Here is a 27,086-nt window from a genome sequence, read left to right as displayed (position 1 = left end):
TCCCCAAGAAATAAATGAATTTACACAAAATATCCCCACATATGAACAAGATCCCTTTCTAGTAACAAAAAAGATGACAGACATATTTTTTCAGTATAATCCGCCTTATAAGGACATTGAAAACTTGCTACAGGCTTTTTTAACTGAACATGAGAAAAATAAAAAAAATTGCTCATGTCAACAAAACTTGGGGGCACAGTGCAGCACATTGGCCATCTCAGGATTGTGAATGGGACTATAACAACTCTGAAGATCTTTTACAACTATATTACTGTAGAGAGGCCATCTTAACAGCAATGAGAGAGTGTGCAGGCAGTATAGATAAGTAGACAGAATTTGAAAAAATTAAGCAAAATGAGGAAGAGACACCCTCCAGATTCATGGGCAAAATAATCGAGTTTGGGGGTAGATATCTGGATTTTGACCTATCTAAAGGAAATTGCATAAGACAAGTTAGAAGGCCCTTTGTCAATAACTCTTGCAGAGTGATTAGGGATTATTTTAGAACACATTGCCCAAGATGGCTAGAGATGGACCTTGAAGAATTGCAGAAAACAGCTCTATATGTTTCAAAGGGAAACAAAGAAAAGGAGGAAGAAAATAATAATGCCATGGAGGAAATGAAGAAAGAAATGAGATGTTTAAAAGATAAGATAGCTAAATTAGAAAGTGGGCATGATAATGAACCAATGACACTTACCCCTCTCCAGAAATCTAATTATCAATCCATTACCTGCCACTTCTGTGGGAAGAATGGCCACAATATGATACAATGTAGAGATTTTCTCAAGATTATAGGAAGGAATACACAGTTTAATAACAACTACAGAAGTGATAATTATAGAAATAACTATAATAATGATAATGGAAACCACAACTTTAGGAATGATAATTATAGGAATAGATATTGGGAAAATGATAACTCAAACCAAATAACTCCACAACAATATAACTTAAGTGGTGCTCGTCCAAAAAATACTCAGGGTTCTAATGCCCCTCAGAGGGGTGCCCTTCAGGGGGGTGCCCAAGGAACTTCCCAAATACAATGGAAGTGTCTGTGGGGGCACAGGAATCAGAAGATACAACTTTTGATTTTCCAGACCCTGATGTCCAACTACCTGTTGTCCCTATCCACTGCTCTCCCTATACTAATTAACCCCATGTTATCTTAAAGGTGGGTAACACCTATTATGATTTTCTTTTAGATACTGGAGCTTCCAGGTCTGTATTAAAGAATACACCTGATTTACATTGTTATTCTGTTGGCTCAGAGAATGTAATGGGAGTGTTAGGAATACGCCAAAGAGTTAAAAAACTTTCCTCTAGAATGGTGTCTGTAGGACCCCTAGAGGTACAACATTCCTTCCTATTGATGCCCGACTCTCCTTTAAATTTGCTGGGGAGGAACCTTCTATGCAAACTCAGAGCCACAATAACTTGCTCCCCAGATGGTTCCTTATCATTGGAAGTACCTGAGGAATCTTTAAATTTACTCCCTGCAATTCTTTCAGAGAGTCAGGAGGGGAAAAAGCATCCCACCATTGTAATCCTGAAGATATACCTGAATCTCTTTGGGCCACATCTTCTTCCAATGTAGGCTTACTTAAGTCGGCTGTTCCTGTGTAGATAAAAACTAAATTGAGCCCACCTCCTTCCATTCCTCAGTATCCCCTCTCAAAAGAAGCAATTGAGGGTATTACCCCAGTAATAAACTTATTAATCCATCAGGGAATAATAATCCCTTGTAAATATGAATACAATATTCCCATCCTACCCATTAAAAAACCAAAAAGGGGGTCTTATGGCAAGTACCTCTATAGATTTGTACAGGATCTGAGGGCTGTGAATAACCACATTACAAAGAGACACTCTAGAGTTTCCAACATATGTATGATTATTTCTCCTATTCCTAGCACAGCTACATACTTTACAGTAGTAGACTTGTGCTCAGTCTTCTTTTCCATACCCATACATGAGAATTCCAGGCATATCTTTGCTTTCACCTGGAAGGGCTCTCAATATACATGGAGTCGTCTGCCACAGGGTTACATGGAAAGCCCAAGTTTATTTGCACAAATTTTGAGCCAAGACACAGATGATATATCATTTAAAATATCAAATTGATCAAATATGTAGATGATCTACTCTTGGCCTCAACAGATACAGAAGCATATCAGGAAGATAGTAAATACCTTCTTTTGGAATTGCACAAAAGAGGATCTAAAACAGACTATCCTCTCTGACCCTGCTCTAGGCATCCCAGATTACAACAAGCCTTTTATTTTGTATGTACATGAGCAAAGAGGGTGTTTTAATTCAGACTTTGGGGCCTTCTCAGTGCCCAACTGCTTATTTTTTTTCCCAATTGGACCCAGTGGCATCAGGAGCACCACCAAGTCTTAGAGGAGTAGCTGCTACAGCCTTACTAGTGACAAAAACTGTTGATCAAGTATTAGGATGCCCATTAACAATTATGTGCCCACATGAGGTAGAAGCATTGTTGCTAAGACATAGAACACAGGCATTCTCAGATCAGAGAATTACAAGGTATGAAATAACCTTGTTAAATAGTGAAAACATCACCTTGAAATGTTGTACAACCCTTAACCCTGCCACCTTGCTTCCAGATTTACCAACTTTAGGAGAACCATTACACAGCGGTGAAACACTAGTGTCCATGGCAGAAAAGCCTCGAGATAATCTCTTGGACACTCCCCTAGACAATCCAGATCTGGTCTTATTTACTGATGGTTCCTCTTTTATGAGGGATGGCATACGCTACACTGAAGCTGCTGTAGTCATAGAATTTGCCACTGAGTTGTCAGCTTCACGGGTCTCTAATATTAGTGTTCAAGGGGCAGAACTCATAGCTCTGAAACACAACTGTATAATTGCCATGGATAAAAAGGTAGGCAACACTTTATATGGATTCTAGATATGCTTTTGGCATCTGTCACTCAGTTGGGATGCTATGGCTCCAGAGAGGATTTTTAACCTCAGCTGGAAAATCTATAGCTAATGCAGAAATTATTAATGAAGTTCTTTCTGCTCTCCAGCTGCCTGAAGCCCTGGCTGTAGTTCATTTCTCTGCCCCTACAGGTGGCACTGACCTTGTCTCTAGGGGAAATGATTGAGCAGACACCACTGCAAAGCTAGGAGTCATAGAAGGGCCTGAATTAAATTTAACATTAAAAACCACTGATGACTTAAATTTATCACTTTCCTATAATGAAAAGGAAGTGGAAAAATGGAAGCAAAAATTCAAAGCAAAACAGATTAATGGAGTATTGGTGTCATCTGAAGGAAAACCCCTGCTCCCTAGAAGTTTCTATCACCAAATTTGCCAATCTATTCATAAAAATGGTCACTTTGGCACCCAAGGCATTGTGGACTCTGTCAAGAGATTATGGATAGCCCCTGGTATAACTACTATAGCCTCTAAAGTGTGTACAGCCTGCCCTACCTGCCAAGCATATACCAACACGCCTTTCGTGGCAAAGCCTTTGGTGGGCGTCCTCTGGCTTACACCCCTTTTGAGCACCTACAGATAGATTTCATAACAATGCCAAAGGTCGGACATTATAGATTTCTTCTAGTCATAGTAGATCAACTGACCATACAGCCGGAAGCATTTCCTGCGACCCGAGCCACAGGGGCTTTTGTTGCTAAGGTGCTTTTAAAAGAAATTATTCCTCTCTTTAGCCTGCCAGCATGTATTGATTCAGATAGAGAAAGTCATTTTACTGATTTTGTCCTAAATCAAATATATTCTTGCTTAGGGATAACTCCCAAATTCCATGTTCCATATCATCCCCAGAGCTCAGGCCAAGTTGAAAGAATGAACAGAGAACTTAAAACTATGATTGGCAAATTATACACTGAGACACATTTAAAATAGCCTGAAATTCTCCCTCTGGCCCTATTTTATCTTAGAAGCAGGCCTAGAGGAGACCTACACATCTCACCATTTGAGATACTTTTTGTTTGGACATTCACCTATACAGGCTAAGCCTTTCTCCCCGGCATATATATCACTATTAGGGGGGAGATACTACTATTTCTTCCTATATACAGGAATTACAGCACAAACTGTGTGAACTCCATGAATCCAGAGATGCAGTACAAGCCGGACCACTAGACTTTTCACTTCACGACCTGAATCCAGGAGACAAGGTTTATATTAAGAATTTTCAGTGTACTGGAGTAACTCAGCCTTCCTTCCTTACTTTCAAAAAAAATTTCTTTTTTAATCCCTTGTTTCTTTAAGTATATTTTGAAATACTGCAATTTATGTATGGCCAGTTAAGTGGATTAATAGATTATATTATCTAGTTTTAACTAAAGTAACCTGCACAACATGGACAAGTGGCTTAAAAATATTCTTGTAAGGGCAACTAGGTGGCTCAGTGGATATTGAGCCAGGCCTAGAGGTGTGAGGTTCTGGATTCAAATATGACCTCAGTCACTTTTTTAGTTGTGTGACTCTGGGAAAGTCACTTAATCCTCATTGCCTAGCCTTTACTATTCCTCTGCCTTAGAACCAATTCTAAAACATAAGGTAAGGGTTTTTAAAAAATATTCTCGGGGGCAGCTGGATGGCTCAGTGAACTGAGAGTCAAACCTAGAGACAGGGAGGTCCTAGGTTCAAATCTGGACTCAGACACTTCCTAGCTGTGTGACCCTGGGCAAGTCACTTAACCCCCATTGCCTAGCCCTTATCATTCTTCTGCCTAGGAGCCAATATACAATAGTGACTCCAAGGCGGAAGGTAAGGGTTTTATAAAAAAATATTCTTGCAAAGAAAGCAAGGATTGAAGATAAGAATAATAATGTAAACACATGTGAATAACAGGAAAATGGCAGCTTACAATTTTCTGATTCCTCTTAACAAGCTCTTTGTAAGTCACATTATAAAGTAAAAACAATTATTTAATCAGATCTGACAAGAAGTCAGGCAAAAAGTTTTAAAATTATCAAGAGGATTATTTGAAACATGGATTTATATTCATTACCATTAACAATGAACCTTACCCCAAGTATATATTGTGTCTTGAGATATTAACTAATGATAGTATGAAGCCATCACAATTACCAGCCATTTAAAAACTAAGCTATTGTTGCTAACAATAATGCTACCTATAAAAACCCTCATATCTTCACAACTTAAAAATCTAGAAGTAGAATTCTTTTTCCTGTTTCAAAAATCTTCCAAAGGAAGAGTTTCAGTGGGTCTTAGATTTATTTGTAAAACAACAACAATAACAACAAACAAACTTCTGATTAGTTTGCAAGAACAACTAATTGACATTAAGGAAACTGAAAATTTGTTAGCTGAATTTCAATAAAAAACTGCATAATTTGTGGATGCCATTAAAATGATTTAGCTATAGTGGTCAATGATGTGTTTCTTCCATTTGGATCTGCATATCTATGTGATGAATCCCTTTCAGTTTTGATGCTTATTAAAACTCAATTTTAAAAGAAACTGAACATAGAACCAGACCTTCCACTTACTGTATCATGAAATGTTGGACCACCATTTAAAAAACAAACAATGAAGCAGGGGGTAGCTGAATAGACTGAAAGCCAGGCCTAAAGATGGAAGATCCTGGGTTCAAAACTGACCTTAGAAACTTCCTAGCTGTGTGAACCTGGGCAAGTCACTTAATTCCCATTGCCTAGCCCTTACCACTCTTCTGCAATATACTGTATTGATTCTAAGAAGGAAGATAAGTATTTAAAAAAATAATGAAGCATATTCAGACAAATTGCTTTCGCTAAAAATTAATAAAATTATATTTGAAGATTCTTTTTTATCTTCATCTTTTAAATCACCTATTGTTCTATTGTTTTATATACAGTATAATATGAGTGCAGTAGCACATATATTAATTAGTATATTTAGTGAGGGTGCATGCTGAGAGGTTTTTTTTTTTAACTGATAGAGGTACATGATGAAAAAAGTTTGTAAACCATAGATCAGTAATTCCAAATCACTGGCAGGTGGAATTCCGAGTTCTGCCGCCAACTAGCCAAATGACCATGAGCAAGTTACTTAATACCTCTGGGCCCGTTTCCTCAAGTGTAAAATGTAGATGATAATATTTACACTGCCTTTTCTTTCTTATAGGGCTGCTGTGAGGAAAGAGCTTTGTAAAACATAAAGTGCTACATAAATATGGCATATAATTAGAGAAGTACTAACTGTAGATTAGAAAAGACCACAGCTGGAAGTTAGTCCCAGTGTCTTCTTCTGGGCTAAAATTCTCAACTGTAAGGTGTGGGGAAGATCTGACAGGGGGCAGTCAGATTTCAGTATTGCTTCAGGTTTATTGTTTCCTATCGGCTCAAAATCCATCCAAATTAGGCTACTTCCCAGAATGCTTTCCTAAATGAGCTGCAGTGCAGCTAGAACATCTAACTGCCATCATGCTTAATCAGAATATTACAGCTAGTCATCAGGCAGGACCATAAGCAGCCATGGGGACTGGGGAAGTAAGGGAAATGCCAGCCTCATTAACTAGGATGGGAAAGGAATTTTCGTAGGGGATGCTGGAGAGAGTGGGGCAGAAGGGGAGCTGGGAAAAGGAAAAGAAAAAGTGAGGAAGAGCTTTAGGGTCATGGCTTGAAACTTTCCCCAAACTGTCAGGATTGTAGGAGCTGACTCTGGGATTCACCCTCCCCCAGTTTAAACCATAGAAGCACTCCAGAACTTTCATCCTTTGGTTTGCAGACTTCCCAGTTTGAAAAGAGACCTGAATGGGAGGAGTGGGTGGTTGGAGGGGGGGGGGGGAATGAGAGAGACACACACAGATAGAGAAAGACAGAAAGACAGATTTATATAAGAGATTCAGAGACAGAAATAACAAAGAAACAGAGAAATGTGTTTGCAAGTCTTCTGTATTTCTGTAAATAGGTGATAATCCTTTAAAATGCTTAATATTTGATTATCCTAGAACTCATTTAGGGCCCTGGGTGCTTCCTTTGTTTCTTTAACAACTCATTAAGAAGGGAAGCTAGGTGTCTCAGTGGATAGAGAGCCATGCCTGGAGACTCTAGGCAATAACTTAACCTCTATTGCCTAGACCTTAGCTCTCTTCTGCCTTGGAACCTAGATTTAGTATTGATTCTGGAATCAGCTGGAAGGTAAAGGTTTTTAAAAAAAGTAAAAGATGCACCTACCCCCAAAGAGTTTACATTCTAACAAGGGTGCCATGAGTGAATATAGGTTTATATAGAATACATACAAAGCAGATACAAGATAACTTTAAGGGAGTGGGCACTAGCAACTCTGGGGTCCCATGGCCCCATGGCCATAGCATTTGAGATGAGTCTTGAAGGAAACTAAGGATTTAAAAGCAGAGATGATGAGAGAGATCTTCTAGGCATGGGAAAGAGCTAGTAGTAGAATTAGGTGACTATGGAAGATGGAGAATTGTACTTGTGGAAGAAGATGGGCTTGGCTGGACTAGAGAGTACTCAGAAGAGAATAATGTGCAATAAAGCTGGAAAGGTAGGATGGGGCCAGACTGTTTAAAGGGTTGAGAATGCCAAACAAAGGATGTTATATTTGATTCTAGAGATATCAGGAACTGCTGGAGTTTACTGAATAGTTGGGGAGGTGAACTTACACCTTAGAAAAATCACTCTGACAGCTTTGTGGAGGAGATATTGGAATGGGGAATGACTTAAAGAATTGAGACTAATTAGGAGGCTTTTGTAAAAGTGATGGAGGCCTGAGCTAGGGTGGTTGCTCTGTGAGTGGAAAGAAAGAGTATATAAGTAAAAGATGTTCTGGGAAGAAGAAAGGACAAGATTTGGAAAGTTATTGGATATATGGAGTGATTAAGATGGAAAAGTCAGGGCTGAAATAAGGTTTAAAACCTGGCTGACTAGAAGGATATGGTACCCTAGTCAGAAATAGTAATATTTCAAATGGTCAAAGGATATAAACAGTTATCAACAGAAGAATTACAAACTAGAAATAACTATGAAAGAGTGCTCCACAGTACTACTAATAAAAGAAATGCAAATCAAAACAATCCCTAAATCTGCCCTCATTCCCAGCAAATTGGCAAAGATGCCAAAAGGTGAGAATATTCAATATCTAAGACGCTATAGAATACAGCCAACTTCATGCAATGTTAGTGGAACTATGAATTAGTGCAACCATTATGAAAAGCAATTTGGGATTATGCATATGAAATAGCTGAAATCTCTACCCTCTTTGGCTTGGAGATTTTACTGCTGGTCAAATGCCCCAAGGAAGTTATTGAGAAAAAGAAAGGCTCCATATACACCAAAATATTTATAGAAGCAGTTTTTGTGGTAACAAAGAACTGGAAACCAAGAAGATGCCCACTAACCAGGGAATGGTAAAACAAATTGTGGTATCTGAAAGTAATAGTTTAATTACTATGCCATAAGAAATAATATTAATAAAGAGAATTATAGAAAGACTAACATAAAATGATGCAAAATGAAGTGTCAGGAAAACAAAATAGATTATTTGCATTAATAAGAATTTAGTTATTACATGAGATAACTACAACACTTGTAAATAGATAGAATAATAATCAAAACACAATAAAAATAAATGTCGACAATTATAAAGAAAGGCATGACCCTAAAGAAGAGGTATGAAAAGCCATTGTCTCCATTCCTTTTTGAATTTGGAAGCTTCAGGGGTGTGGAACATCATTGGAAATGTTACATTTTTTTTCTTACATGTGTTGATTGGATTTATTGATTTTTTTTCTTTTCCTCCTTTTACTTTTCTTTTTTTTTTGTTATTTGTTATAAAGCATAGCACTCTGGAAATGTGAGGGATGTAGGAGGGGAATTTAGGTGATGTTAAAACAAAAGATCAATAATCATCCACAAAAAAAGAAACAGAAATGTTTGAGAGGGGAATATGTGATTCTTAGTTGCCTATGGGACATCTAGGTTGAAATGTCCAATAAGTAATTGATGATGTGGGATAGGAACTTAGGCTAGAGGTGAAGAATGAGCTCATAGATCTAGGAGTCATCTGCATAGAGATGATAATTGAACCCATAGGAGCTGATGAGATCTCTCTAAGAGAGAAAACGTAGAGAGAGAAGAGAGCACAGGACAGAGCCTTGGGGTATACCCAGTTATTAGAGGAAAAAATTTAGATGATGACCCAGAGTAAAGAAGAGTGATAAGAAGTAGCATGTCAGGAGGACTGAGAGAATAGTGTCATGAAAAACTGAGTGAGGAAAATATATTTAGAGAAGGTAGTCAACAGTCTCAAGATTGCAAAGAGATCAAGAATAATGAGTACTATGCAAAGGCCATTAGATTTGTCAGTTAAAAGATCATTGATAATTTTGGAGAGAGTAGTTATCAAGGATGGAAAGGAGGGTAATCTTGACTATTTATGGGCACAGATATGAGTTCTTTGTATTTTTCTGTTGGGTTAAATAAAGCCTGTCCTATATTTGATAGGCTGTTATCTTGAGTGTAGACATGGGAGCTGAGGAAACTTTACCTTTTTCATAAAGACCTAGACGTGAGCCAAATTCTATGGTCCCCAGGAGGGAACACTGACTAGAGCACAAGCCAGAGAGAGAAGACACCATGACTAAACCAGGGCTATATAAATCCAGAGCTCGGGTTTTAGCCTTGGGCTACAAAGACAAAGAGGAAGATGTAAGTAGAGACAGACTCATAATAAATGCAGCAATAAATACCTTAGGTATGGAGAAGCTGGAAGAGGTGCAGGGGGCAAAGAAGAAGAGAAATAAGAGATACTATTCATGGAGGCCCTGAGAAAAAGAAATATAAGAAACTGAGAATAGATAGAAACAGCCAGAAGTTAGAGTGACAGAAAAAATATATGAGTATAAAGAGGCAGTCACAGGATGACTAAGTTATTTGGAAATTGGCCTAGGCCTTTCTCTTTAAGAGAGAAAACCAAGTCAGTCTTTTATCAACTCACCACCAGATTTTATTTCTCTTATGTCACCTCCCCTAAATTTTCACATCTACCAATCACAGTAGACGTTTTCCACAGGACTTAATTCACATCTTCTTTTGTTAATCACCTTACCTGAGTAGACTAAAACTTCACACCTCTTGCTAAGCTTGCTCTTTGTAAGTTGCTTGACCTTTTAGTGATTAATTTGACCTTCATAGGTACTTAGCACCCCTTTGTATTAGATCTAAAAATAAACCTAGCTTAAGGTTCTAGCTTTACTATAAGTATGGATGGGTTGGGGACTTTTTCTCATTGTTCCATCAGGAGTTTACAATTTTATCTTCCCCTAAAGTATGCCTAAGTATGGGTGGAGTAATGTTAGAGTTCCCAATACATTCCTAAGTACCTTCATTGTTTAAAATGGGGAATAGCCTTAACCAAATGTTCCTAGGAAATTTTAAGATTCTCTCTCTCTCTCTCTCTCTCTCTCTCTCTCTCTCTCTCTCTCTCTCTCTCTCTTTCTCTCTCTCTCTCTCTCTCCCTCTCTCTCCCTCTCCTATTTATAGTCTGAGACTATTACTCTAAAGCCTATGGATACACTTACCGAAGTAACTAGGAGAAGAGGACTATTATTCCCTCATCTAGCCTATCCATTAAGGGAGAAGAGCATGGTATTCTCATAACCTCTTTTACTCAGTGTTACAAGAAATAGGTCAGGGGAGGAAGGAATCAAGAATACTACTTTGTCTATTAGCTGGATAATGAATGGTCTTCCCCCATTTGGGCTGCTATGTCTGTCCCTTCCCCCAAGAGAAGAAGAGATTCCTCCACCTTTTCCTACCATTTAAATAACTATTTCTAACTATATTATTTTAGTTTTGCTTGAGCCCTAAGGGGTACCCCCCCATCCTCACTCATTCACACACCTGTGCACATGCACACACAGGCACAAGAGTTTCTCTGTTCAGCTTAGAGTTTTAAAGGGAAAATAGGAGTTTGCAGGTTGGAGAAGAGTCCTTTATACTAGAGGTCAATATTAGAGGGATGGACAATGTAAGCCCACTTTATTCCCATACAGGAATGGTCAGAAGAACCAAATGTTTGAAATTGTAGCTGCTCCACAGCCCTTCCATGATTAATATCCTCTTTTTATTAAATACAAATTAATCAAGATGCATTTACTAAGCTTACTATATGCTAGGCATTGTGCTAAGCAATAAGATGCAAAGAAAGATAAAATTAATCCCTTACCTCAAGGAGATTACAGTCTAATGGGGAGTCCAACCCCCCACCCCCATCTCCACCCTTCTTCTATCTATTTAGTGAAGATACGAGTTACTCTTTATTTTTTTAATTGTCTGAGTCTTAAAGGAACCTGGGGATTCCAAGAGGCAGAGGTGAGAAGGGAGAACATCCCAGGCAAAAGGGAGAGCCAGTGCAAAAGTATGGCAAAAAGCAATAGAGTTGGATTCAATAAAGTGTGTAATGGAAAGTAATATATAAGAAATTAGAAAAGTAAGTTTTGAAGAGTTTTAAATGCCAGAATTTATACGTGGTCCTAGAGGGAGCCACTAATATTTATTTCATTTGGAAGATGAGTTGACATGATCAGACTAATCGTTTTAGAAAATCACTTTGGTATTTATGTGGCAGATGGATTAGAGTGGGAATGTCTTAAAGCAAGGAGACCAATTAGAAGACTAAAATAATAGCCCAGGGAAAAGGTGATGGTGGCTACATAAATAGAGAAAGGAGTACATGAGAAATTCTGTGAAGGTTAAAATGACAACTAATTTGGCAACAACTACAAAAAAAAGGCAACTAATTGGATATGTGAGATAAGTAAAGAACTAAGGATTGATTGTCCCAGATTTGTGAACCTAGATGACTGAGAGATTGGTGCTGCCCTTCAAATAATAGAGAACATTATTTAATATAAATAAAAGAATAAGTAATACAAAGTTTGGAGGAAGGGAGGGGAAAGATAGTGAATTCAGTTCTAGACAGTTGAATTTGAGATGTCTATGGGACAGCCAGGTTGAAAAGTTCAGTAAAGAGCTGGTGATGTGGAATGAGAACTGAAAAGAAAGACCAAGACTAGATATATAGATCTGGAAATTATCTGCAAAGAGATGATAATTAAACCCAAGGGAAATGTTGAAATTATCAAGTGAGGAAGTATATAGAGAAAAAGAGTCTAGGACAAAGTTTTGTGAGTATCACCTAGAGGAAGATTCAACAGAGAAGACTGAGAATCAGCGATCAGACAGTAGAATTTAAGAGAGCAGTATGATCAAAATCCAAAGTGGAGTGTCTAGGAGACGGAAGTGATCAATAGTGTTTAATATTCCAGTGAGGTCAAGAAGGATGAGAAATGAGAAAAGATCATTACATTTGGCAATTAAAAGATCATTAGTTGGAGAGAGCAGTTTCAGTTGAATGATGAGGTTGGAAGTTAGACTGCCTAGGGTTTAGAAGAGACTGAGAGAGGTAAAGGTAAACAACTTTTTCTAGAAGATTGGATGAGAAGTGGGGAAATATAGGCTAGTAGATATTAGGGATGGTAGAATAAAGTGAGATTTTTTTTTTAAGTTGGATGAGATGTGGGTTTGTTTGTATGGGTAGCAGAGAAGGAGCCAGGAGATCAGGAGAGACTGCAGTATAAAGTATGGGCATAACAACGAGGGGCAATCATTAGAGAAGATGGAAATGAAAACAAATATTGGGAAGCAGTTAGACGCTGGGAATTGGGATTTAGCAAGGAGTGATTAGAGATGGGGCAAAGAATCTGAGAGCAGAGAACAGTGTAGAGTTGAAATGGTTCACTAAAAGAGATCAAGATTGGGAAAGAAGGTGAGTGTAGTTAGGTATGATGGCCTGGGGAAATAATGAGCAGTTGAGGAACTAGAATTCACAGTGAGGAAGAACTGAATTATATGTGTGTCAAAAGGCAAAGGAAAAGATGTAATGATAAATGATTTATGATCAAATAAATGAATTTTTGAGCCCAAGAAAATCAAAGTGGAGCATTTGTGATTGATGTGAATATCAAGGGTATGTGACCCTGAGTATAGTTGAGATATAGAAGACTGGATATGGGAATGGAGTTGATTGAGGAACTGGGAAATTATGATATTAGAGGGCAACATCAGTATTCATGCTTAAGTCCCCTAATATGAGGGCAAGAGTTGGGGTCAGAAAGTGAGGCTGGGTACTAGACTCATTGAAGTAGGAGGGAGAATGTCCTGGGTGAGGTATAAGGGTTGGTAGATTACAGCTACCATGATCTGAATTGGGTGATAGATTTGATAATATGAACCTTAAAAGAAGAGTGGTTGCTGGATGATGACGGTAGAGAAAATATGGAAATGGCAGTGGGAACAAGGAGTATTCCAACTATCCTTTTGAAAATAGTAAGTTGGAGGTATGAGAGAAAGTGTAACTAGTACTTAAAGTGTGACCTGAATCAATGTCTTTAAGAGGGAGTTAGATTGTCAGGGCTCAGTGAATGACAGAAGATTGAAGGAGTAAGAAAGAGATTTAAAATGAAAGAAAAAATGAAATTATAAAATGGGAATTTAGAGACAAAGTTAAGAGGCAGACAGATCTGGATTGGGTAATTGGTAGGGCAAGGTGGATGGAAATAAGAGAGTGGACAGCTGGTTGGGGATTATTAACTATGGAGGAATGAGTCCAATAGAGTATCAGTGGATGGAAAGAGATCTGTTGAGGGAAGCAGATGATTAGAAGGTTCAAGGTTGTCCTTTGAGGCCTGATTTCATGGTAAATGGTATTGTGTCCCGTGAGGTTTTGGGAGGACTGTTTCACAGCAGGCAGGAGCAGAAGGAGGTAAGTCACAATGTGTCTGAGAGCCTGATCAGGTGATACAAGGGGAGGGTCTGGCACTGAGGTGCATTTAGGGACCCCTGGAAGTCACTAGAGAGACAGATAGGTTTACAGCACACAGACATGGAGTAAGTTGGCTGGTAGCCAGTGGTACAGCTATTGTGGTCCTGATGTACATGGCTAAATTTTCTCAAGAGTTATGGAGAAAGGACTCCAGTTTGCAAAACCTTATTTCTCGAAATTTTATACTCTTTGGGCAGTTCTGGGGAGAATGTCTCAGAATCATTCCCAGGCTCCTTGTTCCCACATTATCTACATCCTTATATACAGACCACATCAGCATATTCCCATCCACATTCCTATAGTCTTGTTTTTTCAGCAGTTATGGTATTTGTTGTCCTTGTTGCCCTTGTTCTATTCTGCCACATTGTTACAGGTCCAGGGGCTTGGCAGGGTGAGAGAGGACCACTATTCCAAGCATCCAGGGAATTAGGCAAGAGATATTGGCAGCCTTCTTGCCAAAGTCCCTCAAGCTTTGCTTGGCTATATCCTTGGCAGTGCCCAACTTTGCTCCAGGACTTTGGAATACAATAAGTCAGTAGGCGCCCAGGTGCCTCTCCCTCTGATGCATACCTGTTTTCCCCCTGTTCTACGGGGATATTCTGGGAATATCCAAGCCACAAAGTTGGGGGAGAGGGTTGGCCCCAAATGAGAGATCATATGCTCATCTTTATCTTCTCCTTCCTCCTCCCTCTGAAAGGATGAAGCCCAGAGTTCTCTCTCCATTCATTTCCCTCTCCCTAGACATTCCAATCCACAAAACTAACCCTGTGTGCTCAGTGAAACAGAACAGGAAGTGGATGGCCGGAGAAGGTCCAGGGCAGTGGGCTTCCAGCTCCATCAGAGGGATACCTCGGAGCTAAGCCAGCATGAAATATTCATGCAGTAAATGGTGCAATTTTGTCTGCATTCAGCCAACTTCATGTATATTTCAGTATATTATGAAATGATAATGTTGTGCAACAGAGGCAAGCTGGGCCAGGAAAGCCAGGGGGTAGGAGTGGAGCATAATGGGAGGGTATGGGGTTATGGTTGGGATAGCGGTGAAGTGAAGGGTCCAGGGCTGTTCCCACCTTCCTACATCTCTAAAGGCTCCAGGGGAGGGATGACACAGGATAGATATTGACAGGCCAGGCATAGTTCCATCCTTTAACCTCTAGAACTCTGAGTTGGTTACTACCTCCCCAACCCCCACTTCTAGCAGCACCAAAGGCACAGGCTGAGATGTACTCCCTATTACTAATGTATGAAGGGAGTATTGGCTGTTCCTGCACACATGCTCTGGCTGCTTCTGCTTTCTTCTATAATCTTCTCTGTCTCCGGTTTCAGACGATAGTCTTTCTGAGGGCTGGTGCCGATTCAGCATTGGTCTTCCTCTCCAGTCTCTCAGAAGACCTGCTAACTCCTGTTGATTGACAGCTGCTCCTGGCGCAAGATGCCCCAAATCAAGTCGCATTTCTTCCTTGGCTCAGTGAACAGGAGGGGACCACCTCTTTACTTATCTCTCCCCCATCCCCTAATCTGTCTCTAACTGTTTTAATTTCATTTTAATTTTTCTTTTTTTTTCATGGCCAGATTTAGACTTTACTTAAGTCTTCAAATGTGTGATAGGCACTGGTGATACAAAGATAAAAACAAATAGTTCTTGATCTCTAGGAGCTTATTATGTTCTGTAGGATGGGGACACAACATGTACACAGACAAGCAAATAAAAATATCTCCTCTTCCACTAGTTCCCTGATGGGGAAATTCCCTGCACTAATGAAGATCTGCAATCATTCTTCAGAATACAGTCTTGGAGTGGGTATACTAAGAGATTGAGTGACTTGCTCAGGGTCGTACAAGCCAGTATGTATCAGATGCAGAATTCAAACTCAAGCTTTTCTGTCTCTGAAACCTCTCCACAAATACGAAATATAATAAAAATAAATAGAAAGTAATTGGGTAGGGTGGGGAGCAGGACTGATTCCTGAGGATAAGCAGGACAGGTCTTTTGTTGAAAGTAGTACTTCAGCTGAGATTTCCAAGAGGTAGGGAAGTCTAGCAGTAAGGAATTTGGTGGTGGTTCCTTCCTTTGAAAAAATAATTGCTCCCCCCCTCCCCCGCCATGCATAGGGAGGGAGAGTTCCACTTTTGGTTTTACCATCAAATTCCTAAAACACTAGGTTTGGAATTCAGCTGCAGTGGTGACAATAGTCAGGAGCTCTGACTTCAAATTCTGGTCACCTACCTTTATGATCCTGGTGGGTAACTCCATATCTCTCTGGGTCCCATTTTCCCCCATTTGTAATATGACTAGATAATCCTTAAGATAATAATAGTTAATACTTATATGGTGCTTTATATACTTTTATGAAAGTTTATATCATATTATCTCATTTAATTCCCCACCTTTTACATATGAGGAAATTTGCCCAGGGCCATACATCTAATAAAATGTGGCCAGTAAGGTAGGATTTAAAATCGTCTTTTTTTTTTTTAATTAAATAAATAAATAAAAAAATTAAAATTAAAAAAAAAACAAAAAAAACCCTTGCCTTCTGTTTTAGTATGGGTTCCAAGACAGAAAATCAGTAAGGGTGAGGCAACTTCAGTTAAGTGACTAGCTGGAATAACACACCTAGGAAGTATCTGAGGCCACATTTGAACCCAGGACCTCCTGCCTCTGGCCCTGGCTCTCTTTCTACTGTGCTTACCTAGCTGCCCCTCAAGGCTTCCTATCCCCAAGCACAGTATTCTTCCCACTGTGCAATCTTTTGTTGTTGAATCAGTTTCGGTTGTGTCTGATCCCTTTTGAGGTTTTCTTGGCAGAGATACTGGAGTGGTTTGCCATTTTCACTCCAGCTCATTTTCCAGATGAGAAAATCGAGGCAAATAGGGTTAAGGGATTTGCCCAAGGTCACATAGTTAGTAAGTGTCTGGGGCTGGATTTGAACTCAGGTCTTCCTGACTCCAGCCAGATCCACTGTACCACTTGCTTGTTTCTGAAATCTTTTAACCATCAGAACATCTCTGAGTAAGCGGGGTAGCATATACTTCCTCAATTTCTCATGCGGCAAGGTGCCTGGCTCTCTTTTTGAGTTGCTCTGAATTTGTGATTCCTACCTAGCTGAAACATTACCTGCCTATTTAGTGTATATATAGCCCCCATATTCCTTCTTCCTCTACCTCTTAGATATTTTGGGTCTCAATCTTCTGTTGCTCATTCTTTTGTGACATAGCTTCTCTGCTCCCATCCTTTTAATGCCTGGACAATGGGATCCTCCAGCCCTTGTATTATTTGGAGTGGGGTGAATTACATACATGTAAATATGTATATATTTCTTGCCAGGGTCTGTGATTTCACTGGTACAAGGAGAAAACTCCTTTTACTGATGAAGATCTGCACTTGTTCTGCCAAATATAGTCTTGGAGGCAAATAAATAGTGCCTAATTGTGAAAATATAATGTCCAACTTCCCTTAGTGGATAGTAGATGAAAACGAAGAACCATTTGCCTGAGATCCTGCTTCTCCTACTAAGCCAGTGCTCCTTTCCCTACCATAGTCCAGGCTTCCCCAGAATCCTGAGTTGGGTCTGTTATTGCCGTCTTGTTGCTTCCTACGAATGGGGGTGGTGCTGGTGTTGTGTAAGAGCTCTGTTCAAGCAATCCTGGGGATTTGGCTGGGGTCTAGGACAACATCAGCCTACCAAATAACTACCACACACATTCTCATTTGTTCTCTCTTTGTCTCTCTCTCTGTCTCTCTCTCTCCTCTCATTTTCTGTCTAAATACCAATACTATTGGTTCTAAGGCAGAAGAGAGGTACGGTCTAGGCAACTGGGGTTAAGTGACTTGTCCAGGGTCATACACCTAGGAAATGTAAGGTTAGATTTGAAACTAGGACCTCCCTTCTCCAGACATGACTCTCTATCCACTGAACCTTCTAGCTGCCCCTCACCTCCCAAATAACAATATTAAGTATACAAAAAGCAATGAATTTGGAGTTAGAGGACTTGGTTTGACTACCAGCTATGCTATTTATGACTTATATGATATTTGGGGAAGTCCCTTCTTACCTCTGGGTAAGGAAACCTGAATTTCCTTATCAGTATAATGAAGAGGTAAGGCTATATAATTTCTAATATCTTTTCCATTTGCAATTCTTGTTTTTGCTTTTATTTTTTAGGAAACTTTTAGAAGATCCAGAACCTATATGATATCCCTAGGCTCCTGGAGTGGGAGTGGCTGGGAGACAATATCACCTACCATAAATGACACCTTCCCCCCAAACTGCTAATGGGAAGAGATCCTTCTGAGGGTGTCCCAGAGAGATAACAAGTCAAACACTAGGCCACTCTTAAAGCTGCAGTGAGCATTATTGTTCTGGTCGTGTCTGGTTCTATACTGCTCACAGGGTTGAGAAAAGCTTTCATTGCTGGAAAAAACACAGTGTCTGTCTGCAGCTTTACCTGGCCTGTGTCCTACTTCAGGTACTGTTTGATTGGATGCAGTCAGGGAAGCTGGAAGCAAGTGACCCAAGCTGGTGCAAGTGTTTCGAATAGAGGTGATCTATCTATGGTGCATCACTAAATGCCACCTGAGGCTGCTGGCAATGGCTCTTTTCCATTCTCTACCATTTGTGCCCATTCATTCTTCTCTTTCTTGTTCTTTCTTTCTGTCTCTCTGTCTTCTCTCTCCTCATTCCTCCAGCCCCAATCTCATCTTACAGTATGAGCTTTTCTCTCTTCCAGTTTTCATTCTGCCTATGGCTTAAGTCTGACTACATGACCAAGCGTTTCTTGGCTGCTAGAGATCTTCCAACTTAAAACATGCTTGAATTTGGCCTAGAGTCTTTCTTTTTGCTATATAGGCGAGGACAAGAGTCTGGCTGAACCTGCTTTGTCTTTGTTCCCTGATGCAGTTTGAGTGCTTCCTCATCCCCCTTGCTCTCAGTATGGAATCATCTTGGAGAAAGTCACAGCCACCGGGGACTAATTAGAGGACTCACCAATACCCCCTTAGCAAAGGGCTAGGGCACATCCATGGGAGGTGTCCTTGCCAACATATGTCCATGCTCTATAAAAATTCACCAAGTCAAATAGATTAGAGCCTCTCCTAATCAGGACCATTAAACTCTCCCTTCTACCATTAAATATTTGTTATCCTGACAAATCAAATTGAGATAATTCTAAACTCATTGGTTCATAATAGTTCTCTGAGGACCTGAGGAGGGTCAAGCATCAACTTAAAATTTTTTTTAATTTAAATTTTTTTAATACTTTTATTCAAAGATATTTTGTTTTCCCAATTATATAATATCAATTTTCAACATGTTTTCCAAAATTATAAGATCTAAATTGTCTTCCTCTCTTCCTCCCCTACTAGCTCAGAGATGGTATGCAATTTGATCTGGGTTATACATGTATTATCATGCAGAACATACTTCAATATTGGTCATTGTTGTAAGAGAATTCTCACATAAAGTCATAATTCCAAAATAAAACCATAAGTAAACTAAAGTAAAAAATAGTATGCTTTGATCTGCATCTAACTCCAACAGTTCTTTCTCTTGCTTTTTCTGAAATCATCCTGCTTATCATTTCTTATGGCACAATAGTATTCCATCACCACTATATACCACAATCTGTTCAGCCATTCCCCAAATGATGGATATCCCCTCAATTTCTAATTCTTTTCCACCACGAAAAGAATTGTTAGAAATATTTTTGTGCATGTAGGTCCTTTCCCTTTCTTTGTGATCTTTTTGGTATACAGACCCAGTAGTGGTATTACAGGATCAAAGGAAAGGGTATGCACATTTTTATATCTCTTTGGGTGTAGTTCAAAATTGCCTTCTAGAGTGGTTGGATCAGTTCACAACTCCACCAACAATGCATTAGTGTCCCAATTTTGCGAATGTAGCACGATTCTTGATTGCCTCTTGAGTTTCATGCCCTGAGTAATAGAAAGATCCATGCAGCACAGTTCTTAGATGCTTCAGAATTCAAGAACTATCACAGCTTGTTAGGCTGGAGATTATACTCAAATACATAATCATAAAAATTCAACTGGCTAAAAAACCAAATTGACAAAGTTCAGCTTCATGTCCTACCCATCTTGTAAATAAACTTTTTATTTGCTAAGGAATTAATTGGCCACAACTAAAATTTTTCTTTTAATCTTTTTCTGTTCTCAATACCCCCAAGGATGATGTATTTTTTTGACCCCAAATAGTCCTCAACACAGTCTCTTGCAAAACTCAAAGAAAAAAAGTAAAGAACATTTTGCTTATTTGAGGTTCACAGACTGATTTCTCTTGGGCAGTGGGGTTAGTATTAATATTGTAGCTGTGGCTAAGTGTTTGAAAGGCTCTACATAGTTACTAAGATTTTCTAGGTGTAAGGTCAGAAGAATCAGAAGTCAACCTGGGTGGAGGGGAAGGAAAAAACCTTTTTTATGAGAGACAGAAGAGGGATAAAATTTCTCAATGACAGGGGCCCATGTGCCAGAGCATTCCTTTCTTCATTCATTTATGGAATCATAAAATCTTAATGATAGGAGGGATCTTAGAGAAAATCTTCCCCCAGAGAACATCCTAGTCAGTGTAAGGATGTCCTTTATGATCTTCCTCATAAGGACCAATATGGGTCCCTGTCTTAGATACTTTTTCATGAGATTTTCCACTCAAATCTCAATGCTGTGTTTCTGTGTCCAAACTCCTACCTTAGTAACTGTGCCTAGGATTCTACCACTATTTATGTAACCTTAGGCAAGTCACTTAATAGACTGAAGGAAAAAGTACCTATTACTTATTTCAGGTCAAGCCCTTTGCTAAGTAAGCGCTAGGAAAACAAACAGGAAAAAGAATTTTCATGAGACTTCCTTTTCCTTGTTCCCCTCCTACACTGATGACCTCTGCTTCTTAGTTCCTTTTGCTGGTATATCCCACTGTACTCTTTGGGGTCTCTTCTCTTTACTTGAGATTCACTCTTATTGATCTCATCAGTTCAAATGAAATCAATTATTATTATCTCCTTGCCCATGACTCCCAGATCTACAGAAATCACTAATTTCCACAGGGCCAGTTCTTCTTCACCAGCTGCTACCTGGATGTCCAAAAGACATCTTAAACTGGACCTGTCCCAAAGTAGAAAATAGATTCTTTCTCTCTAATTTCTCTGGTTCTGTTGAGGAAACTACTATCCAGCAACCCAGGTTCACAATATAGGAACCAACCTCAACTCCTGCTACCTCACTATTTGTCAAATCTTTATTTGCTACAACATCTCACATTTAGCTCCTTATTTCCACTCACAATGCTATCAACTTAATTCAGGCCTGTGTTGCCTTTCCCCTGGATTACTGCAATACATAGCAATTATTAATTGGACTTGCTGATTCCAACCTCCTCTCTCTCTAATTGAACCTCTATACAGCTACTAAATAGATATTCTGAAAGCAAAAGTCTAACCATGTCACTCTTTAAGAAATTTCAGTGGCTCCCTATTGCCTTTATGATAAAATACCAATTTCTGTTTCTGGCATTCAGAATCCTTCTAGCCTGTTCCAACTTATCATTACAAACTGACTTCATATTATTATACACTTCATGTTCCAGCTAAACTAGATGCTGCCTGCTTTCCTTTGTTCACAACATTTCATCCCTTCTTTTGTACCTTTGTATATATACTGCCCTCCATGTCTGAAATGCTTCTCCCTACATTTCTACTTTGTTAAATTCCTAACTACTTCTACATAAGGCTCTTCTTGATCCCACTACCTCAAGTTATTTGTGCTCCCTTCCCGGGAAATCACTTCATATTTAGTTTGTAAAAAGTTTGTATTTTCATTTCTATATGTGTTATTTAACTTTAGTAGAATAGAGTTTCATCTTTATCTTAGTCTCAAACCCTTTGCTTGACTTGAGAGTAATTGGTGACAGACTGTAGGAAAAAGTACTTATTACTTATTTACTTCAGGCCAAGTTCTATACTAAGCACTAGGAAAACAAATAGGAAAAAGACGTGATCCCCATTCTCAAGGAGTCAATACATAATGTAGGATTCCAGTTCATATTTACTTAAATTCCCTTGACCTCAGGAAGATGAACAAAGTGGAAGAGATTGTCTCTAAAAATGTACTTTTTAGCCTGAAATTGTATGACCTTCCTTTTGTTGTTTCTTCTACAAACTGGATCTCTGTTCTATCCCCAGACCCTGTGGTTGAGTCCCAGCATGCTCAAAAGGAATTCCTTCTACTTTTGTCTCATATAAGTAGAGACTTGCAAGGGACTTCAGTGATAGGACCTCATTGTCTTCTAGTTCATTCCACTTAAGCATAACTTTCATTTTTTGGAAGTTTTTCCTATTCTGGAAATCTGCCTCTGCAAATTTAACTATCATCCCTATCCTCAGTTGTGCTCTGTGGAGCCTAGAACAATTTAAAACTTTTTTTCCATCTGACAGCTCAACCTCCCTGATGACTCAAATCCCATTTCAGTTTTTCTTCTAGGACCTTCCAAAGAAGATTCTTTGCCCCACTGTGGCACATTTGTTTCATCTCAAAGTCTTAGCCATCCTTGGTCTTCTGCCAAACTCCCCCAATGACAAGTTTTATTCCCTCTTCTAGAAGAAAACTCCTTTTCAATATTTGAGGACAGTTATCAACTGCCCCCCCCCTCTCATTTTTCCAGGCTAAATATTTATAGTTCCTTCAATGATTTATTTATTAGAACCCTTACTTTTTGTCTTAGTAACAACTCTAAGGCAGAAGGGCAAAGGCTAGGCAAACAGGGTCAAGTGACTTGCCCAGGTCACACAGCTAGGAAGTGTTTGTGGCCAGAGTTGAACCCAAGTTCTCTTGACTCTAGGCCTGGTGCTCTATCCATGTGCTACCTAGCCGCTCTTCAATTCTTTATATGATATGATTTCTAGAATCCTTATTATTGTGGTCACCTTCCTTTGGATAATTTTTTGGGGGCCTTAATTTGCCATTTCATTCTCTATGGGGAACTCTTAGCATAAAACTCTATTAATGAAGGCTAAAAACATATGTAACTATAGACTTAGAGGATTGACTAGAGGCTTGAGATGTTAAATAATATATCTAGGTCTTCCCAGCAAATATGTGTATAAGGAAAGACTTAAATGCACATCTTCTTGTCTCTGTGCCTAGTCCTCTGCCATGCTTTGTTTGTTGATATCCCTGTTAAAATATGGTACCCACACCTGAATCTAGATGAAATCTAACAAGGGCACCTAAAACACTCACAGTCATGCAGAGAGCAGAGAAAAGAGCTCAAAAATACTCCAGGCTACATTCCAAAAAGCAGGGTAGGTGGAAAAAGTGCTAAATCTGGAATTAGGAAGCCTGGGATCAACTGTTGGCCTTTAAGTCACTTTGTCTCTCTGGGTCTCAGTTTTTTCATCTGAAAAAAAATTAGGGTAATAATAGTTATTCTCCCTATCTCACAAAGTTCTTATGAAAAAAGTACTTTGTAAACTTACCATCATTAGCATGAGTATCACCATTAAATTATTCTAACCCAGGGTGGTCTAAGCAATGCCCACTAGTGCTGGTAAGTGCCAACAGAGTAAAGAACAAAGGAGGATAGTGGGGAAAGGACAGGAAATATCAAGGAGTAGGAGCAGAATCTAGGGAAAAGATAAAGGAAAGAAAAGCACATGTAGCAAGAAATAAGAGAAAAAAATTTAACAATTGTTTCAGAAGTGGAGCCAACTGGGTCCCCAAGTCTTAGAGGGCTCCTCATTATTAGGAGCTAGAGACAGGCCATTGGAAATGAATCAGGAAGTCAAAAAGTTCTAAATAAGAGGGAGAATGTTCCTACTATCTGGTATAAAAAAATGACTTGAATCTTATTTACATACACAGCCCCTCTATCCATCCCCAAGTCAAATAGATAGTCTTGCTTCTCCCTTTAGCTTACTCCTCAGGTTGTATGTTTACCCTTTAGGACTTCCTTTTTGCCTTGAAGCTGTCCTAATTGTTTATTTTATTTTACTTTACTTTTTTATTTGAGGCCAGCAGGGTTAAGTGATTTGTCCAGGGTCACGCAGTTAGTAAGTGTCTGAGACCAGATTTGAACTTCTTGACTTCTTCCTGACCTTAAGGCCAGTGCTCTATCTACTGTCACCTAGCTGCTCCTAATTGCTCATTTTAACTGAGAATCCAAAATTTCAATATTCCAATGGACCTGTTATCTTATAGATACATGTATTTTCTCCAGCTATGCAGATGAAAATCTGTTAGTGCAGGAACACATTTTTGTGACTCTTGACCATGTCCTCTTACATATAAGCCACAGGAGCCCACTCAACTTTCTGGGTCTACTCCTCTTGTTTTATTGACATTAAATGGATAAGAGTAGGAGTGTACTGAGTCAAAGAAACAATCACCCCATCCTACTTAAAGTAACTAACAAGATATTCATAATATCTTTATCAGGTGAGAAAAACTTTATTGAACCAATTGAAGGCACTAAACTAATATGCACTATCATTCCCTGGATATCTTTTTATAAAATAACAAATCAGTTTAGAACCCTGCATTATTGAGACATTCAGCAACCTAGAGTGTCCTTCTGGGTGAAGAGAGAAAAGGAGTTTCTGCCTCATCTTCCTTCCTCCATCCTTGACAAGAGCATGGTCAAAAATTTTGTATTTCTCATTGGCAACCCGTGTCCCTGAAATGGCACTGTATGGGAGGTAGCACTGTCTGCACAGAGAGCCAACAACAGATTCAACACATTGAGGAAAGGCAGCTATAGGATTCTATAAAAAGCCAAACAATTATACCATACCTGTGGGGAACATTGTGGGAAGTGTACAAAGGGAGAAAAGGACTTCTGGCAATCAGAAGATGTATGTTACTCCCTTCTTCTCTTAAGCACATGAACTAGTCTACCCTGGTTTCTCCCAGATTTTGCATTTACTTTTTGGAAAGTTCAAAGGAATTCTTTGTACCAACTGTTCTTACTACCCGGGCCTAGGAAATATCTATTTCTAAAAGCTGATTAAGTTTCTCTGGCTAATTAATATCATATATATGATTTAATGGGAATACATTGTTTGGGGTTAGAAATCTCCTAAAGGGACAGTGTATGTGCAGTGGATTGAGAGCCTTCAGTGGATTGGGAGCCAGGCCTAGAGATGGGAGGTCCTGAGTTAAAATCTGGCAGTCTCAGCCTTTATTGCTCTTATGGCTTGGAACCAATATACAGTATTTATTCCAAGATGGAAAGGGTTAGAAATGTTTCTCATATCCCCCTCTGTTAATATTAGAAATCTTAAGAGAGAAGAAAATAATTCTATCCATAGGCAGCCTTTGGGGAGTAAAGATGAAAATAATTAATATTAATAATAATTTGCATTCATATAGCACCTACTATGTGTCAAGCACTGTGCTAATGCTTTACAAAACTGTTTCTAGGTCTTTCTTTTACAATTATTATACATTTTATTCCTTATAACAACCCTGGGAAGTAGGTACATTTATTTTCTCTATTTTACAGTTGAGGATACAATCGATCAGTGGCTAAGTGACTTGCCAAAGGATACACAGATAGTGAATTTTTGAGGCCAGATTTTAACTCAAGTCTTCCCAACTCCAGGCCCAGCTAATCTATCTTACTGGTGAGATTTGGGGTTGGGAATATGTGTTATACATGAAGCTAATGCTGACACCTGGGCATTCATCAGTTATTCATCTTACCCATAATTACTGTTCCCAGTTCTATACTCTAGGGGTCAAGGAGTTTTCTCCCCAGCCATTCATTATTCTCTGAATATCATGACTTGCAAATCACTTTCAATGCCACCAGAAGACTACTTTATTTTTAAAAAATCTTAGGGGGCAGCTGGGTAGCTCAGTGGATTGAGAGCTAGACCTAGAGATGGGAGGTCCTAGGTTCAAATCTGGCCTCAGACACTTCCCAGCTGTGTGACCCTGGGCAAGTCACTTGACCCCCATTGCCTAGCCCTTACCACTCTTCTGCCTTGGAGCCAATACACAGTATTGACTCCAAGAGGAAAGGTAAAGGTTTATTTTTTTTAAAAATCTTAGCTTTTATTTTGGGGAAATGCATGGAGTAATGAAAAGAACTGTACAACTTCCCAAAAGAACTGTACAGTCCACTTCAATCTGCTCCCTTTATGTAATTTAGCAAGTTAATTTTCTGTTTTCAATGTCTGTCTAAGATGTATCTTATTAATTAATGATATTTATAGAACAGCCATTCAATTGCATACCACATCGTAGGCAATAAATTTTTTTCATCCATTTGTTTTTTCTTGTGTGGATAGGCCAAACTCAATGGTCTGATTTGTAGAAATGTTCAAGTTGATGCACAATGTGATTTTCTCTAGAAGCTGAATTCCATAAGTGACAATCTTGTTCAGGTATAAACACAATACTAACAACCCCCCCATTTTATATAGCACTTCACTTATAAAATGTCTTCTTTACAAAAATTTTGTGAAATAGGCAGAGTAGATATAATTATCTCCATGTTATAGCTGAGAAACCCCAAAACTCAGAGAGGTGACAGGATTTGCTCATGATCACACAGCTAACAACTGTTGGATTTGATATTTGTGTTTCAATTTTCTGGCTCTAGGTACAGTGTGCTCTCCTTTCTATGTACCATCCTACCCTAACTCCCATTCCAAAATAGCAAAATCTTTTCATTCAAAGATAGGAATAATTAGCTAAATTTGAACATAAGTTTTACTATGTTATTTGGCAAATAATGGGACAAGTTATCTGAAGTATTGATTGGAAGCCAGGAAGTCTTTAGTCCTAATTATCATCAGCTACTAATGTTGAGAAAGAAAGTGCCCAATGTCAGAGAGTATAAAAGGTAGATCCAAGGAGTTGCAAATTGATCCAACCATTCTAGAAAGCAATTTGGAACTATGTCCAAAGGGCTATAAAACCATGCATACATACCCTTTGACCCAGCAATATGACTATTAGGTCTATATCCCAAAGAGATATTTTAAAAAGCTAAAGGACTTATGTGTACAAAAATATTTATAGCAGCTCTTTTTATGGTGGCAAAGAATAGGAAAAATGAGAGGATGCCTGCCAATTGAGGATTGATTGAACACATTTTTGTAGTATATGATTATGATGGAATGAATGAGAAATGACAAGTGCAATGGTTTCAGAAAAACCTGGGAATGCCTACATGAACTGATGAAAAGTGAAATGAGTGGAACTAGGACAACATTATAT

The 27,086-nt window shown here is 38.9% G+C and overlaps 1 protein-coding gene and 1 long non-coding RNA gene across 23 annotated transcripts in view; one reads left to right on the top strand and one right to left on the bottom strand.

Moving 5' to 3' along the window:
* RBFOX3 (RNA binding fox-1 homolog 3) overlaps positions 1–27,086 on the bottom strand; it is a 1,135,878-nt gene that overhangs the window by 134,218 nt on the left and 974,574 nt on the right. The window lies entirely within an intron of this gene.
* LOC103099347 (uncharacterized) overlaps positions 1–27,086 on the top strand; it is a 174,612-nt gene that overhangs the window by 123,027 nt on the left and 24,499 nt on the right. Inside the window, exon 3 of the long non-coding RNA XR_008915858.1 lies at positions 1–27,086. This exon is cut by the window's left edge and continues 22,296 nt beyond it; it is cut by the window's right edge and continues 24,499 nt beyond it. This is a non-coding gene — a long non-coding RNA (uncharacterized LOC103099347).

The sequence above is a fragment of the Monodelphis domestica genome, chromosome 2, assembly GCF_027887165.1.
Source record: "Monodelphis domestica isolate mMonDom1 chromosome 2, mMonDom1.pri, whole genome shotgun sequence".
In the NCBI taxonomy this organism is placed as follows: domain Eukaryota; kingdom Metazoa; phylum Chordata; class Mammalia; order Didelphimorphia; family Didelphidae; genus Monodelphis; species Monodelphis domestica.
Note: the sequence above shows the minus strand (reverse complement) of the source record. Positions and strands in the feature narration are given on the sequence as shown.